The following is a 13,327-nucleotide window of genomic DNA, read 5'->3' on the forward strand; positions in this document are numbered from 1 at the left end:
TCAAGGACCCTTCGTAAGATCTGGAAAAGAGAAAAATAAGGTAAGGCCGGGGGCGGGGCATAGGGGAACAGTAGCATGGTGATTACATCTCTTTGCTTGTACGATGTGCTGCTAATAGTAGGCTGTGCTACTGCCGAACATGCCAGGATGTACTAATGGAGAGAAAAAGTTTAAATTACAGACATGACTTGCAGCAAAAATGCCCAATTCCGATGCAAAGGAAGCAAGTTACCTGCAGCTGGGCAATCAATATTGCATCCAGAATGCTAAAAGAGAGGCCGGCAGCAGATGATGGCCAAATGCCCAAGTTTGCATGGGGCCTTGTAATGCGAAGGTGCCAAAATACAGTCATGTCCAAATAGGAATAGAATGGAAATTTAACTCAGCAGCTCACAGGAAGGTCAGGGTCCCCCCCACCACCCTGCAAGCTGCATACAGGAAATCATTTGTGAACAAATGTAATACACTAGATTGGAAGAGATGTAAATGATTTGCTGCTTCATTTGGAAAGGCTCCTTTTGTCCCTGAATGGTGAAAAGGGAAAATGTTAAAGGACAGATGCTGCAAGGGAAAGTACCAAAAGATGGCGGGTGATTAATAGAGACTGAGGAAAGGAACCAGAGTGTCGTAAAGGGTACGGCTCCTGCAAAATGTGGAATGGGGAAGGAAAGGTGATCCATTAAATGTACAAGCTGATGTAGCAGAAGGGAAGGGCTAGGGAAACTTTATCTTTGCTGTCTAGATGGAGGTGTGAGCAGCGATGCAAGAATACATGAGATGTGGTCAATAGCTCCTTCCACTAAATAGGAGAGAAACCACTTCAGAGGATCTAGACCGACCAAATAGGGTAGTGAAAGTAGAACTGGGAGAAAGGCGTCTGAAGAAGGGTCTCGACCCGAGACGTCATCCATTCCTCTCCAGAGATGCTGCCTGTCCCGCTGAGTTACTTCAAATTTTGTGTCTATCTTGGGAGAAAGGAATGTCCACTAAAGGTGACAGAGTGGGAAAAAGCAAAGATACCAATGGGAATCTGTAGTCTAGGAATAGACGTTTATGAAAGCTGTATTTCAATGTTTCATTTTACCACAAATATGTGTTTCTTCTACACCTCTCCTCACATCAGGAAGGTTTGAGGCCCTTCGGCATCTTCTAATCCACCAACATACATTTGCTCGGCTGAACTAATTCTCACATTGAACAACCTCTCGTTCAACTCCACTCATTTTGTCCGGCTCAAAAGGTAAATTTGCATGGGATATGTTGAACATTCTTTGTTTCAGTCCTACTTCGCCCCCTCAACTATTTTCCCAGTACTGACTAATACATTGGTGTTGCTTCCTGCACACAAGAACTTGAAAATGTCACTACTTTCACCGCCAACATCCACACTAATCTCACTTTAAAATGGTGCTATCTTTAATTCTCTGGAATTTTTTTATTTTCTGTCTTGAAGTTTTTCTGTCTTCGCTGCATTGGCTGCAAGGGGATGTTTTGCACAGGTGCATCTAAAATATCTATGTGTAGGAAGGAACTGCAGATGCTGGTTTACACCAAAGATAGACATAAAATGCTGGAGTAACTCAGCAGGACAGGCAGCATCTTGGAGAGAAGGAATGGGTGATGTTTAGGGTCGAGACTGAGGTCTGAGGAAGTGTGTCGACCCAAAAGGTCACCCATTCTTTCTCTCCAAAGACGTTGTCTGTCTCGAAGAGTTACTCCAGCATTTTGTGTCTAAAATATCTTTGTTCATCCTAAAATATTGAGCTCCCGACCCATCCCATCTTTTTCCTGAACAAGAACAAGAGTTCAATCATCACCTTTTACCTGCCAGCCTTCACAGGGTGAAGAAGGGTCTCGAACCGAAACGTCACCCATTCGTTCTCTCCATGTCCCGCTGAGTTACTCCAACATTTGTGTCTACCTTCGGTTTAAACCAGCATCTGCACTTCCTTCACATTCAACTGATCGCCCTCTGCAATTTACATCAGCTTGCAGCAAACACCGCCAACCATTCCCAGTGTTATAGCATTTTCTCATGTAGACGCATCACCTGCCTTTCCCACCAACCAAGGACCCAGTCTTTCCAGGTGAAGCAGCCAATCACTTGCAATCCTTCCAATCTAGTGGACTGCATTTAGTATTCGCATTATAGTCGATATATGGAGAAGCACGTTGGCCTTCATTAATCAGAATATTGAGTACAGAAGTAGGGAGGTCATGTTACAGTTATACAAGAAATTGGTGCGGCTACATTTAGAGTGTTGTGTTCAGTTTTCGTCACCCTGTTATAAGAAAGATGTTGACAAGCTGGATATGGTGCAGAGACGATTTCTGACGATGTTGCCAGGACTTGAGGCCTGAGCTTTCGGGAGAGGTTGAGCAGGCTAGGACTTTCTGAAAGTCTGAAGAAGGGTCTCGACCCGAAACGTCACACATTCCTTCTCTCCAGAGATGCTGCCTGTCCCTCTGAGTTACTCCAGGCTAGGACTTTATTCCTTGGAGTGCAGGAAGACGAGGGGTGATTTTATCGAGGTTTGTAAGATCATGAAAGGAATAGATAGGGTAAATGCAGTGTCTTCTACTCAGAGCAGGAGAATCAAGAACCAGAGTTCAGGTTTAAGGTGAGGGGGGAAAGATTTAATAGGAACCCGAGGGGCAACATTTTTTTTTACACATAGGGTGGTAGGTATATGGAACAGCCGGAGAAGATAGTTGAGGCAGGTACTATCACAATGTTTGAGAAACATTTAGACAGGTACATGGATAGGATAGATTTCGAGGGATATTTGCCAAATGCAGGCAGGTAGGACTAGTATGGATAGGGCATGTTGGCTGGCGTAAGCAAGTTGTGTCAAAGGGTCTGTTTCCATACTGCTGCCTGTCCTGCTGAGTTACTCCAGCATTTTGTGTCTACCTTCAATTTAAACCAGCATCTGCAGTTCTTTCCTGCACTCAGATATTCCCTTTGCCTTATCCATTCTGCCTCCCACCAAGCTAAGATTAACTTTGTTTTCCTCCTTCCGGGTTATGATTTTAGAAGGGGGATGATGCTCTTAGACCTGAAAACTTCTCTTTCAACAAGTTGGACACATCTGAGAAATTGTGCAGCATTTTCTGTTTTTGAATGAAATTACCGTGTCAGTTATTGGCACAGTTTAATGGGCTCACATTTCCCTTAATCTAGATTTTTATTCCAAACCTCATTTGCTTCTCAGTTTGAAGTTTGCGATAAACCAATTCACTTTTTCCTTAAATATCACAGTTCTTTGGTATAGCACTTTTCTGGAATATATTTATTTGGTATTTCCTTCAGCATCTTTGGTTGAAAACAGAAGTGCTTAGTAACAGGATCGTTCCGAGTCAGCATGGATTTACGAAGGGGAAATCATGCTCGACTAATCTTCTGGAATTTTGTGAGGATGTAACTAGGAAAATTAACAGGGGAGAGCCGGTGGATGTGGTGTACCTCGACTTTCAGAGAGCCTTCGACAAGGTCCCACATAGATTAATGGGCAAAATTAGAGCACATGTAATTGGGGGTAGGGTACTGACATGGATAGAAAATTGGTTGGCAGACAGAAATCAAAGAGTGGGGATAAATGGGTCCCTTTCAGAATGGCTGGCAGTGACTAGTGGGGTACCGCAAGGCTCGGTGCTGGGACCGCAGCTATTTACAATATACATTAAATATCACAGTTCTTTGGTATAGCACTTTTCTGGAATATATTTATTTGGTATTTCCTTCAGCATCTTTGGTTGAAAACAGAAGTGCTTAGTAACAGGATCGTTCCGAGTCAGCATGGATTTACGAAGGGGAAATCATGCTCGACTAATCTTCTGGAATTTTGTGAGGATGTAACTAGGAAAATTAACAGGGGAGAGCCGGTGGATGTGGTGTACCTCGACTTTCAGAGAGCCTTCGACAAGGTCCCACATAGATTAATGGGCAAAATTAGAGCACATGTTATTGGGGGTAGGGTACTGACATGGATAGAAAATTGGTTGGCAGACAGAAATCAAAGAGTGGGGATAAATGGGTCCCTTTCAGAATGGCTGGCAGTGACTAGTGGGGTACCGCAAGGCTCGGTGCTGGGACCGCAGCTATTTACAATATACATTAATGACTTGGATGAAGGGATTAAAAGTACCATTTAACAAATTTGCAGATGATATAAAGCTGGGTGGTAGTGTGAACTGTGAGGAAGATGCTATGAGGTTGCAGGGTGACTTGGACAGGTTGTGTGAGTGGACGGATGCATGGCAGATGAAGTTTACTGTGGATAAGTGTGAGGTTATCCACTTTGGTGGTAAGAATTGGAAGGCAGATTATTATCTGAATGGTGTCAAGTTAAGAAAAGGGGACGTACAACGAGATCTGGATGTCCTAGTGCATCAGTCACTGAAAGGAAGCATGCAGGTACAGCAGGCAGTGAAGAAAGCCAATGGAATGTTGGCCTTCATAACAAGAGGAGTTGAATATAGGAGCAAAGAGGTCCTTCTGCAGTTGTATAGGGCCCTAGTGAGAAGGCACCTGGAGTACTGTGTGCAGTTTTGGTCTCCAAATTTGAGGAAGGATATTCTTGCTATTGAGGGCGTGCAGCGTAGGTTTACTAGGTTAATTCCCGGAATGGCGGGACTGTCGTATGTTGAAAAACTGGAGCGGCTAGGCTTGTATGCACTGGAATTTAGAAGGATGAGAGGGGATCTTATCGAAACATATAAGATTATTAAGGGGTTGGACACATTAGAGGCAGGAAACATGTTCCCAATGTTGGGGGAGTCCAGAACAAGGGGCCACAGTTTAAGAGTAAGGGGTAGGCCATTTAGAACAGAGATGAAGAAAAACTTTTTCAGTCAGAGTTGTAAATCTGTGGAATTCTCTGCCTCAGAAGGCAGTGGAGGCCAATTCTCTGAATGCATTCAAGAGAGAGCTTGATAGAGCTCTTAAGGATAGCAGAGTCAGGGGGTATGGGGAGAAGGCAGGAACGGGGTACTGATTGAGAATGATCAGCCATGATCACATTGAATGGTGGTGCTGGCTCAAAGGGCCGAATGGCCTACTCCTGCACCTATTGTCTATTGCATGCTGAACGTGCTAAATACTAGTTTGCCACTTCCAAACAACAGGCCTAGCTCTCAATATCTGAACCCGTTGAGACGCAAGCAATTGTGTTACTTGTAAATATTTATCTTTATTCAAATTTAAAGCCGCAAAACCATCTTAGTTTTCCTTTCAATCCGCATTCTTTGTAAATGTCAGAATAAGATTTTCTTTGGATGCCGAACATACTTCAAGCAAGAACTGAACAGCTTTCTTTGTGCATCCTCTGAGCCCTTCAACATAGATTTCAACTGCACAAGCGTTCCAATTTAAGCGCTGACAATTGGAGGCAAGGCCAGAAATGGTAGTGGTCAGTCCACTGGTTAATTATTCAATATCAGAATGAGTGACGCAGACACCCTTAGTCTGTCACACCAAAAATCTAAACTAAGAGATCCCAGTGCCTCAATCAGGAATATTGACGCAAAGTCTTATGCTAACCTGACTGTACTTCAAATCTGTATTTCAAGTATTTTGCTTTCTCTTCTATTTTCGTGTCAAGTATGTCTTTCCAGAGGATTATGTTCTTTCCAAGCCTGGCATTGAAGTCAGAGGATTAGTTTCTTGCCCTCTGGGACGCAGACCAGGGTTTCTCTCAAGGTCAGAGCAGAGCTCTTCCTTGGTCTCATCTGTTGCTTCAAGAGTGGAACCTTCATTGACAACGGTGCTGTGCCAAGTGTGTGTTCGTGAGAGATATTCACTTATATTGCAAGAGTTGCCGAGGCACCAGACTAACTCATTACTGCTGGTGAAGCCCATCCTAGGGGGTGACATCTCTCTTCTGGCTTGCTCTTCTGGACAGTGGTACACCACTGCCTTGTGTCGAGTTAGCCAACTCCTATCCATCAGATCCCACTCAGGACGGCAGAGTCCATGAAAGTGTCCGAGCTCCCAGTCTATGATTATAGAACACAGTACAGCACAGGAACAGGCACATCTACCCACAATGTCTGCACAGATCATAATGTCAAATTAAATCAATCACATCTGCTTGCTTTTTCTGCAGTTCCTTGTTTCTACCATGTGTCTATTTTACCATATTATCCATCTGTGTTGACACTTTGAGAGATATAGACTTGCACCCCAAGATCTGTTGATACAATAAACACCCGTTATAACAGAACATAGAGGGGGGAATGGTGTCCGTTATTGCTGATTCTCCATTGTAACCGATGATGGTATTATCATTGTATGTAGATAAAACAAAGAACTGCCGATGATGGTTAATGCACAAAAGGACACAGAGTGCTGGAGTAATTCAGCGTGTCAGGCGGCATCGCTGGAGAACATGGATAGGTGATATCGGGACCCTTCTTCAGACTGATTCAGTCTGCTGAGTTACTCTAGCACTTTATGTCGATTCAACTTAAAACTAGGCGCCACTACCGCTGGCCCCTTCTTTACGGGTTCACGCATCTGTTATTGTGGCTCATGTTGTAGCCCCTGGGGACAGCGCATTCTTCAGGCCATGACCCACGGCAAGACGGGTTTCCAACCTGGTGACGTTTCACCTTCTCACCTGGTGACGTTTCCAAGGTTGCGTATGCCGGCATCTCCAGGGGAGGAGTAGGAGGCGGCAAGGGGGAGGGTGGGGGGAGAGAGAGAAAAGAGGCTGAGTGGACAAAGCAACGGGAGGAGATGGCGGCAGTCGAGTAGACAAAACTACCACCAACAGCAAGAAGCAGCACCAGATGAGGGGGCGAGGGAGCCCCACGGTGACCGAATGCATCCTGTCGTTGGTGAGCGCCCGAAGAAAGCACTGTGCCCAGGGCCACAATGTGAGCTGCAACAGCCATGTCACTCGACTGTGTGGCAGGTGAAAAATGGCTTGCAAGTCAAGGATGGCTTCAGAAGCCGGGGCAGGAGAGACAGCATGAGCCAGGGAGGCATCTGCAAGTCCATCCACTATATCCAATATACTTTATAAAAGATAGACACAAAAAGCTGGAGTAACTCAGCGACACACAGCATCTCTGGAGAGGAATGGATGACGTTTCGGGTCAAGACCCTTCTTCAGAAGTCTAAAGAAGGGTCTCGACCCGAAACGTCACCCATTCCTTCTCTCCAGAGATGCTGCCTGTCCCGCTGAGTTACTCCAGCATTTTGTGTCTATCGTCAGTTTAAACTGGCATCTGCAGTTCCATTCTTACACATCTATATACTAAAACTCTCGTTTGTTATCTTGTTTGTGACTGAACTTCAAAACGGCACACGATAGCACGACAATTTTAGGCCCACCTTACGCACCGTCGTCACTTTAATGGTAAAAATGGTAGTTTTATTGAAATTGGTGTTATATTTTTAAAGTTATTCACATTTAAAGTTTAAATCTAGCTCCTAGGGAGGGAGGGAGGGAGGATAACTGGGGTTGAGGGGGATGGAGTGGGAGGAGGGGAAGGGGAGGTGGAGACGAGGTGGAGGAAAGGGGGGAGAGGGCAGGAGGGAGGGAAGAGACAAGGGGGGGATGTGAGGAGGGGGAGGGGGGGGCAGAGAGGGGGAGTATAGGGTGCTGCACCAATGCAGGAGAGGTTTGGTCCACTTGGTCTAGTACTTTATAAAAGGGTCTGTTAGAACTTGGGTTAGCTGTCTTCAGTGCTCCTATTGATTCAATTATTTATTATATACATGATATCCCTGGGTTACAAATGTCCTGACTTATGAAAATCCAACTCAATACAAACTCCTATATTTTTTTAATATATTTTCCAAGCTAGTAATATATTTCAAGACATTTATTAATGACTGGATAGACTAGACGTTACATTAATTTAACTCTAGGTAGTGTTATGGTGATTATTCAAAGAAATAAAATTGTAGAAAGTTCACATATACCACAGAATTTCAGGCACCATTTGTTCCAGAGCCTTGCTGGATTATCCATTTTGCTGGACCAACAGAGGTCACATAATTATAACTCAATACACCTCTGACCCACTAGTTATACCCCTCCCTTGTCTGTGAAACATGATGGACCGGTAGAAAGTTAAATAAAACAAATATTGTACAGTGTAACAAGTGTAAATTAAATTTACAGCAAAACTGGGAGCCCGGTCAATGAATTGCCCTCGAAGGTCCTGATGAGGGATGGATCGGCAGCCGACAGGGGGCTGAGGTGAGGTGCTGATTTCCCTTCAGGACTACCGGGTCAACCCGAGATTTGTATTTCTCGTATGGAGTGTGAGGAGTAGGCAGGATGCCCGGAGATTTCAAGCAACATGCTTTCCAGAATCCCTTGAAGCGATGGCAGAGTCTGCAGGGGCCAGGGACTCTGCCGAAACTGCGAGAGGGCAGGTGCGGCTCGAGCATTTCCTGGACGGGGGATTTAGGGGACCGATTTTTTTACGTGGTAAAGACGGTCCCGAAAGAAGCCAGTGCAGAGGCCTGATCTGACCGGGGAAAGTGCCAAATCGGTGGCGGTCGGCAGGCTCACACCCCTGAGGGCAGAAACACGTCCAGGGCAAGATAAGCGGCCTCTCCCGACCTAGGTCTCCACATTTTTGGGGGGACTTCTGAACACTCATACCACTGAGTTGGTGGCGTTGTAGGCAAATTGCACCACATCCAGCTGCAGAAGTTCCGATGAGGTGGAGATCGGCCGCCTCACCGGAGGATCTCCAGGGGGAATTTTGAGTGTGCTCTCGTGATTTGTCTGCATTAAAGGAGGTGCCGTTTCATCAGTTGCAAGAATATCGGTGGTGCACCTGCACATGTAGAGCGATACAAAATGGATAACTTTTGAAAACAGAGGTTTCTGATGAATGGAGAAGTTAGCTTCTGCTCATTTCTCGGGGACAGAACCCTTACATTATCTACGGACTACCTAGATTTTCCCCATGCATTTGAACTCACAAAATGCAATAGTCCAGATTAAACTCCATCTGTCATCTCTCCATTCAAGGAGGTACTTCACTACCACCTTCAAGTGCAACCAGAGATGGGCAATTAAATGCTAGCTCTGCCTGTGAAGCCCAGCTTACCTACAGATACAGCCAAGTCCACCAAGACTTTCACCAACACATTATCAATACAATAAAAACTAATATTTAGACAACTAGTAATAGCTTGCATTCTCCATTATCTCGCCCAGATCAGATTTCCCTTGCTGTCTCCACCTTGCCCACTTTCCAATCTATCGGCCAAGGTCCACTTCAAAAAGGTTTTGGTGAATCAAATCTCCCTTATCATTTTCACCCTGCTGTCTTTGCCTTAACTCTCATGGGATGGTAATTCTTGGAATGAGAGGGCTATCTTATCACCTCCAACTAAAAAAAGAAGTTAGGTCTAAATTATCTCAATTAAGAAGAATGAGGGCAAACGTATTGACGAAGCATGTTCAGAGGTTTCCTCCAGTGAGTCTTGAACAAGGGGTCATTTAAAACTGAAGTGCAAAGGAATTTCTTCTAACAAGGGCGGTAAATCTTCTCACAGAGGGGAGATTTAAAGAGGAAGTAGACATAGCTTCGAAAAATCAAGGAAATGAGGGGCAAGAAACAGTCATCTGCTTGAACTCAGTGGATCTGGCAGTATCTGTGGAGGGAAATGTATCAAGTCAGGATCAAACCCAAAATGTCAACTGTCCACTTTCCTCTGCAGATGCTGCCTAACTTACAGATTTCATCCAATAGTTTGATTTTTGGTCCAGCATCTGCAGTCTCGAGCCTCCAGCAAACGAGGTCATAGGGAACTGGCACGGAAGAGATGATGTCTTGGGCAAATCAGCCACGATCATATAGAACCTTTGGGGTAGACCTCAGGTTTCAAGTGACCTACTCCTGCTGCTATTTCCCTCGATTTGTATTTACTGCATGCATTTAATTACCTAACCGTCAGCCTGATCTATAGCTCTCCCTCTGAGATACAAGCACCATGAAGTCGAGTTTCATGCTCGAGACGTTAGTTCGAAGAGACCAAGTCGACTTCACCTCTCTTTTACCTTCGATGTTTTTTTGCAACTGAGCAATCATATCATCAATCAATCAACACATTTCTGAGCGCAGAATACAAATTGCGTTCCCATCTCCCCCACCCCCCCTCCCCCCCAAAAATCTGCATTTGGCTTTGCACATGGTTTTTTTTGTAGCTTTCGCCATGTCTAGTGTCACACCCCTGGTACGGGGTCCCAAAATCCACAGGAGGAACATCATGCAAAGAACCACGTGTAGGAAGGAACTGCAGATGCTGGTTTAAACTGAAGATAGACACAAAATGCTGGAGTAACTCAGCGGGACAGGCAGCATCTCTGGAGAGAAGGAATGGGTGACGTTTCAGGTCGAAACCCTTGGTTCAATCAAGAGGAATGGCAGAGAAAACTTCTCAAATTTGCTGCTTTCAGAAATTCATTTATATTATATTAATCTGTTATATTATAACAGGTAAGCCGTGACTTTAATTAATGAATGTCAATACTGGCTGGCGGCAAGCATGGGTGTGTAATCACTAAACAACAACATCATTTTTTCCTGTTCTGATAATGCATTTCACCGTCGAATTCCCAAATGCAGTGCAGCAATATGTCAAATGGGAAACCAATCTGAACACCTCCACTTCAGATATCAGGCCACTTACACCTTGGTTGCCATGCTGACAGACAGGCGTTATTGTTCAGGGGTTGGACACCCATTCCACTTTGAGCTCCAGGCAAGAGATCACATAGAAACATAGACATAGAAAATAGGTGCAGGAGTAGGCCATTCGGCCCTTCGAGCCTGCACCGCCATTCAATATGACCATGGCTGATCATGCAGCTCAGTAGCCTGTACCTGCCTTCTCTCCATACCCCCTGATACCTTTAGCAAAAAGCCATGTGGACAAAGGAAACAATTCAAGAATGTACTCAGTCACCTTGGAATAAATATATTTAATAAATATAATTCTCCATCTATTTATATCCTTAACCAGTGGAAAGGAAGAATTCAGGAAGTCATTGACGGAGAGTCTGATTCACTAGGTAACCCTCAGGTAAACAGTTGGAGATGAGGAATTTTTTAGTCAGAGGGTGTTGAATCTGTGGAATTCATTGCCACAGAAGGCTGTGGAGGTCAAGTCAATGGATATTTCTTGACTAGTACGGGTGTCAGAGGTTATGAGAAGGCAGGAGAATGGGGTTGAGGGGGAAAGATAGTTCAGTCATGACTGAATGGCGGAGTAGATTTGATGGGTCAAATGGCCTAATTTTGCTCCTATCACTTATGAACATGAGCTTCCCTTTCCCACCTGCATCAGAGTTTACAATGGTCCATCACTCAACTCTAAACTGAGACCTAGAATGGAAGCATGTTATCCTCAATCCCAAGGGATTGTCTCAGAGGAATAGATGAAGATCAATTGAATTCACCGGAAATTAAATCCAAATGATCCAGTATAGAACTCTATACTTGCCTACTTGTAATTAAACTTGGCATCTTGAAAACTGTCGTCCAATGCCATTTTTGGATGGAAGAAAGAAAAATATTGCATTTTCCTATAATATTTTACAGTTCAAACTTTGGTCTTGCACAATTACAAAATATATTACAATCACATTACAATCTTATGTTACAAGTCTGCTTCCAGGCTTTTCATAATAGAATAGTATATTTAAATGTTCATATTTTCATGGAACTATCCAGAAAAATAACAGCGATTCAAACACACATTTCCACTTATTCACACACACAAATAAATTGCTTCTCGCATTTCTGGATACACCATTGCCAAATAAAACCAACTTGTCATAACTGATCTAGTTTCTTGGTATATAAAATGAAACATCTCACATTGTAATGCATATTTCTCTGTTCGTTTACTTATTTATCTATTTATTCACTTCCCTATGTTCTTTAAATCCCTGTAAAGCGTCTTTGAGTATATGAAAAGCGCTATATAAATGTAATGCATTATTATTATTATATTACGTTGTGGTAAATGCGTTTCCAATTACTGCACATAAAGTTTTACAGTAATGTATCTTTTGTGTGCTTGATACAATGTTTGATAAGTTGGGACTTGGTTCACAAATCACGTTTCACCACCTCACAAAGTCTTCTCCTAAATATACTAAGTAGGGTGGGGAAGTTTGGTGGTTGAATTGAGTGAGATCCCACCGTGACAGGGTCCAATTTGATTCTGTGATTCCAAACAGACTGTGCCAGTTATATCAAAATGGCGAAATAGCTCAGCCCCAATGAGGAAAAAAAAACTTTTCCATCCCCTGAAAGCTCCCGGACTAGAAATTCGAAATAGCTTCCCATTATAATTTTTTAAATAATATATTATTTTTTATGCAACACAATTAAGAACAGACGCACTGGCAGAAAGAAAATGACTAGGTTATGAGTAGTAGCAACAGCGGCGACGGCGTTTACGAGCGATGCGCCGCCTGCAATGAGCCGCTTCCCCCAACAAACCGGGGACAAAATCAACCAGACAACCATCCCGCCGCCATCAGGCCTGTCCCTCTCAGGCCCGTCCCTCGCTCGCCCTCCCTGCCGGCTGCCGGCTGCCGGCTGCCGCAACGCAAAGGCCAAAGCCGGCAGATGGAGGGATGGGAGAGTGGGGATAGTGCCCTGAGGCCTAGTCCCCGCCGCCCGCCCGCCCGCCCGCCAACAGCAGTAGCACCAGCTCCTGCCCTGCGTCTCCCTGGCGGCAGTGTGTGAGAGAGGCCGAGGCCGAGTCTGGGCCCCAAGCCTGGAGGCGAGGCCCCGGCCTGGAGGCGAGGCCCCGGCCTGCAAGAGCCCATCCTCCCCCGCTCTCCTCCCACTCGCGGCTCCAACCCAGCGCGAAGCCCGGCCCGGCCTGGCCTGGCCTCCCGCCGCTAGACTCACCGTGCGACCCGACGGCGGGGGGAGGGAGGGGGGTTTGAGGGGGATGAAGGTGCGAGCGATGCAACGGCGCCACTCCCAGACGGCCGACCCTCGCACTGCCTCGCTCCCGGAACAACAGCGTCCGTCCGTCCGTCCGTCCGCCAGCCAGCACGTGCGCGCGCACGCACGCATCACGCCGTCCGTCCCCGCGCCAGCCAGCACGTGCGCGCGCACGCATCACGCCGTCCCTGCGCCAGCACGCGCGCACGCATCACGCCGTCCGTCCCTGCGCCAGCTCGCGCGAGCGCGCACGCACAGCCGCCGCTCCACCTGCGTCATGCCGCCAGCACGCGCACGCTACTCTGCGCCACGGCGCCAGCACGCGCACGCTACTCTGCGTCACCCCGTCCGCCCGCCAGCCCGCCCACGCTCCTCACCGCCGCCC

General features: G+C 45.8%; 1 protein-coding gene across 9 annotated transcripts in view; it reads right to left on the reverse strand.

Moving 5' to 3' along the window:
• Positions 1 to 13,037, reverse strand: part of LOC144597162 (RNA-binding protein 25-like) — a 68,757-nt gene extending 55,720 nt beyond the window's left edge. For all 9 annotated transcript variants that reach the window (XM_078406126.1, XM_078406125.1, XM_078406121.1 and 6 more), the window contains exon 1: positions 12,904 to 13,037. The gene's annotated coding sequence lies outside the window, so the exon portion shown is untranslated. The remainder of the gene's footprint in view (positions 1 to 12,903) is intronic.
• Positions 13,038 to 13,327: the final 290 nt, after the last annotated feature.

This window comes from Rhinoraja longicauda, chromosome 10, assembly GCF_053455715.1.
Source record: "Rhinoraja longicauda isolate Sanriku21f chromosome 10, sRhiLon1.1, whole genome shotgun sequence".
NCBI lineage: Eukaryota > Metazoa > Chordata > Chondrichthyes > Rajiformes > Arhynchobatidae > Rhinoraja > Rhinoraja longicauda.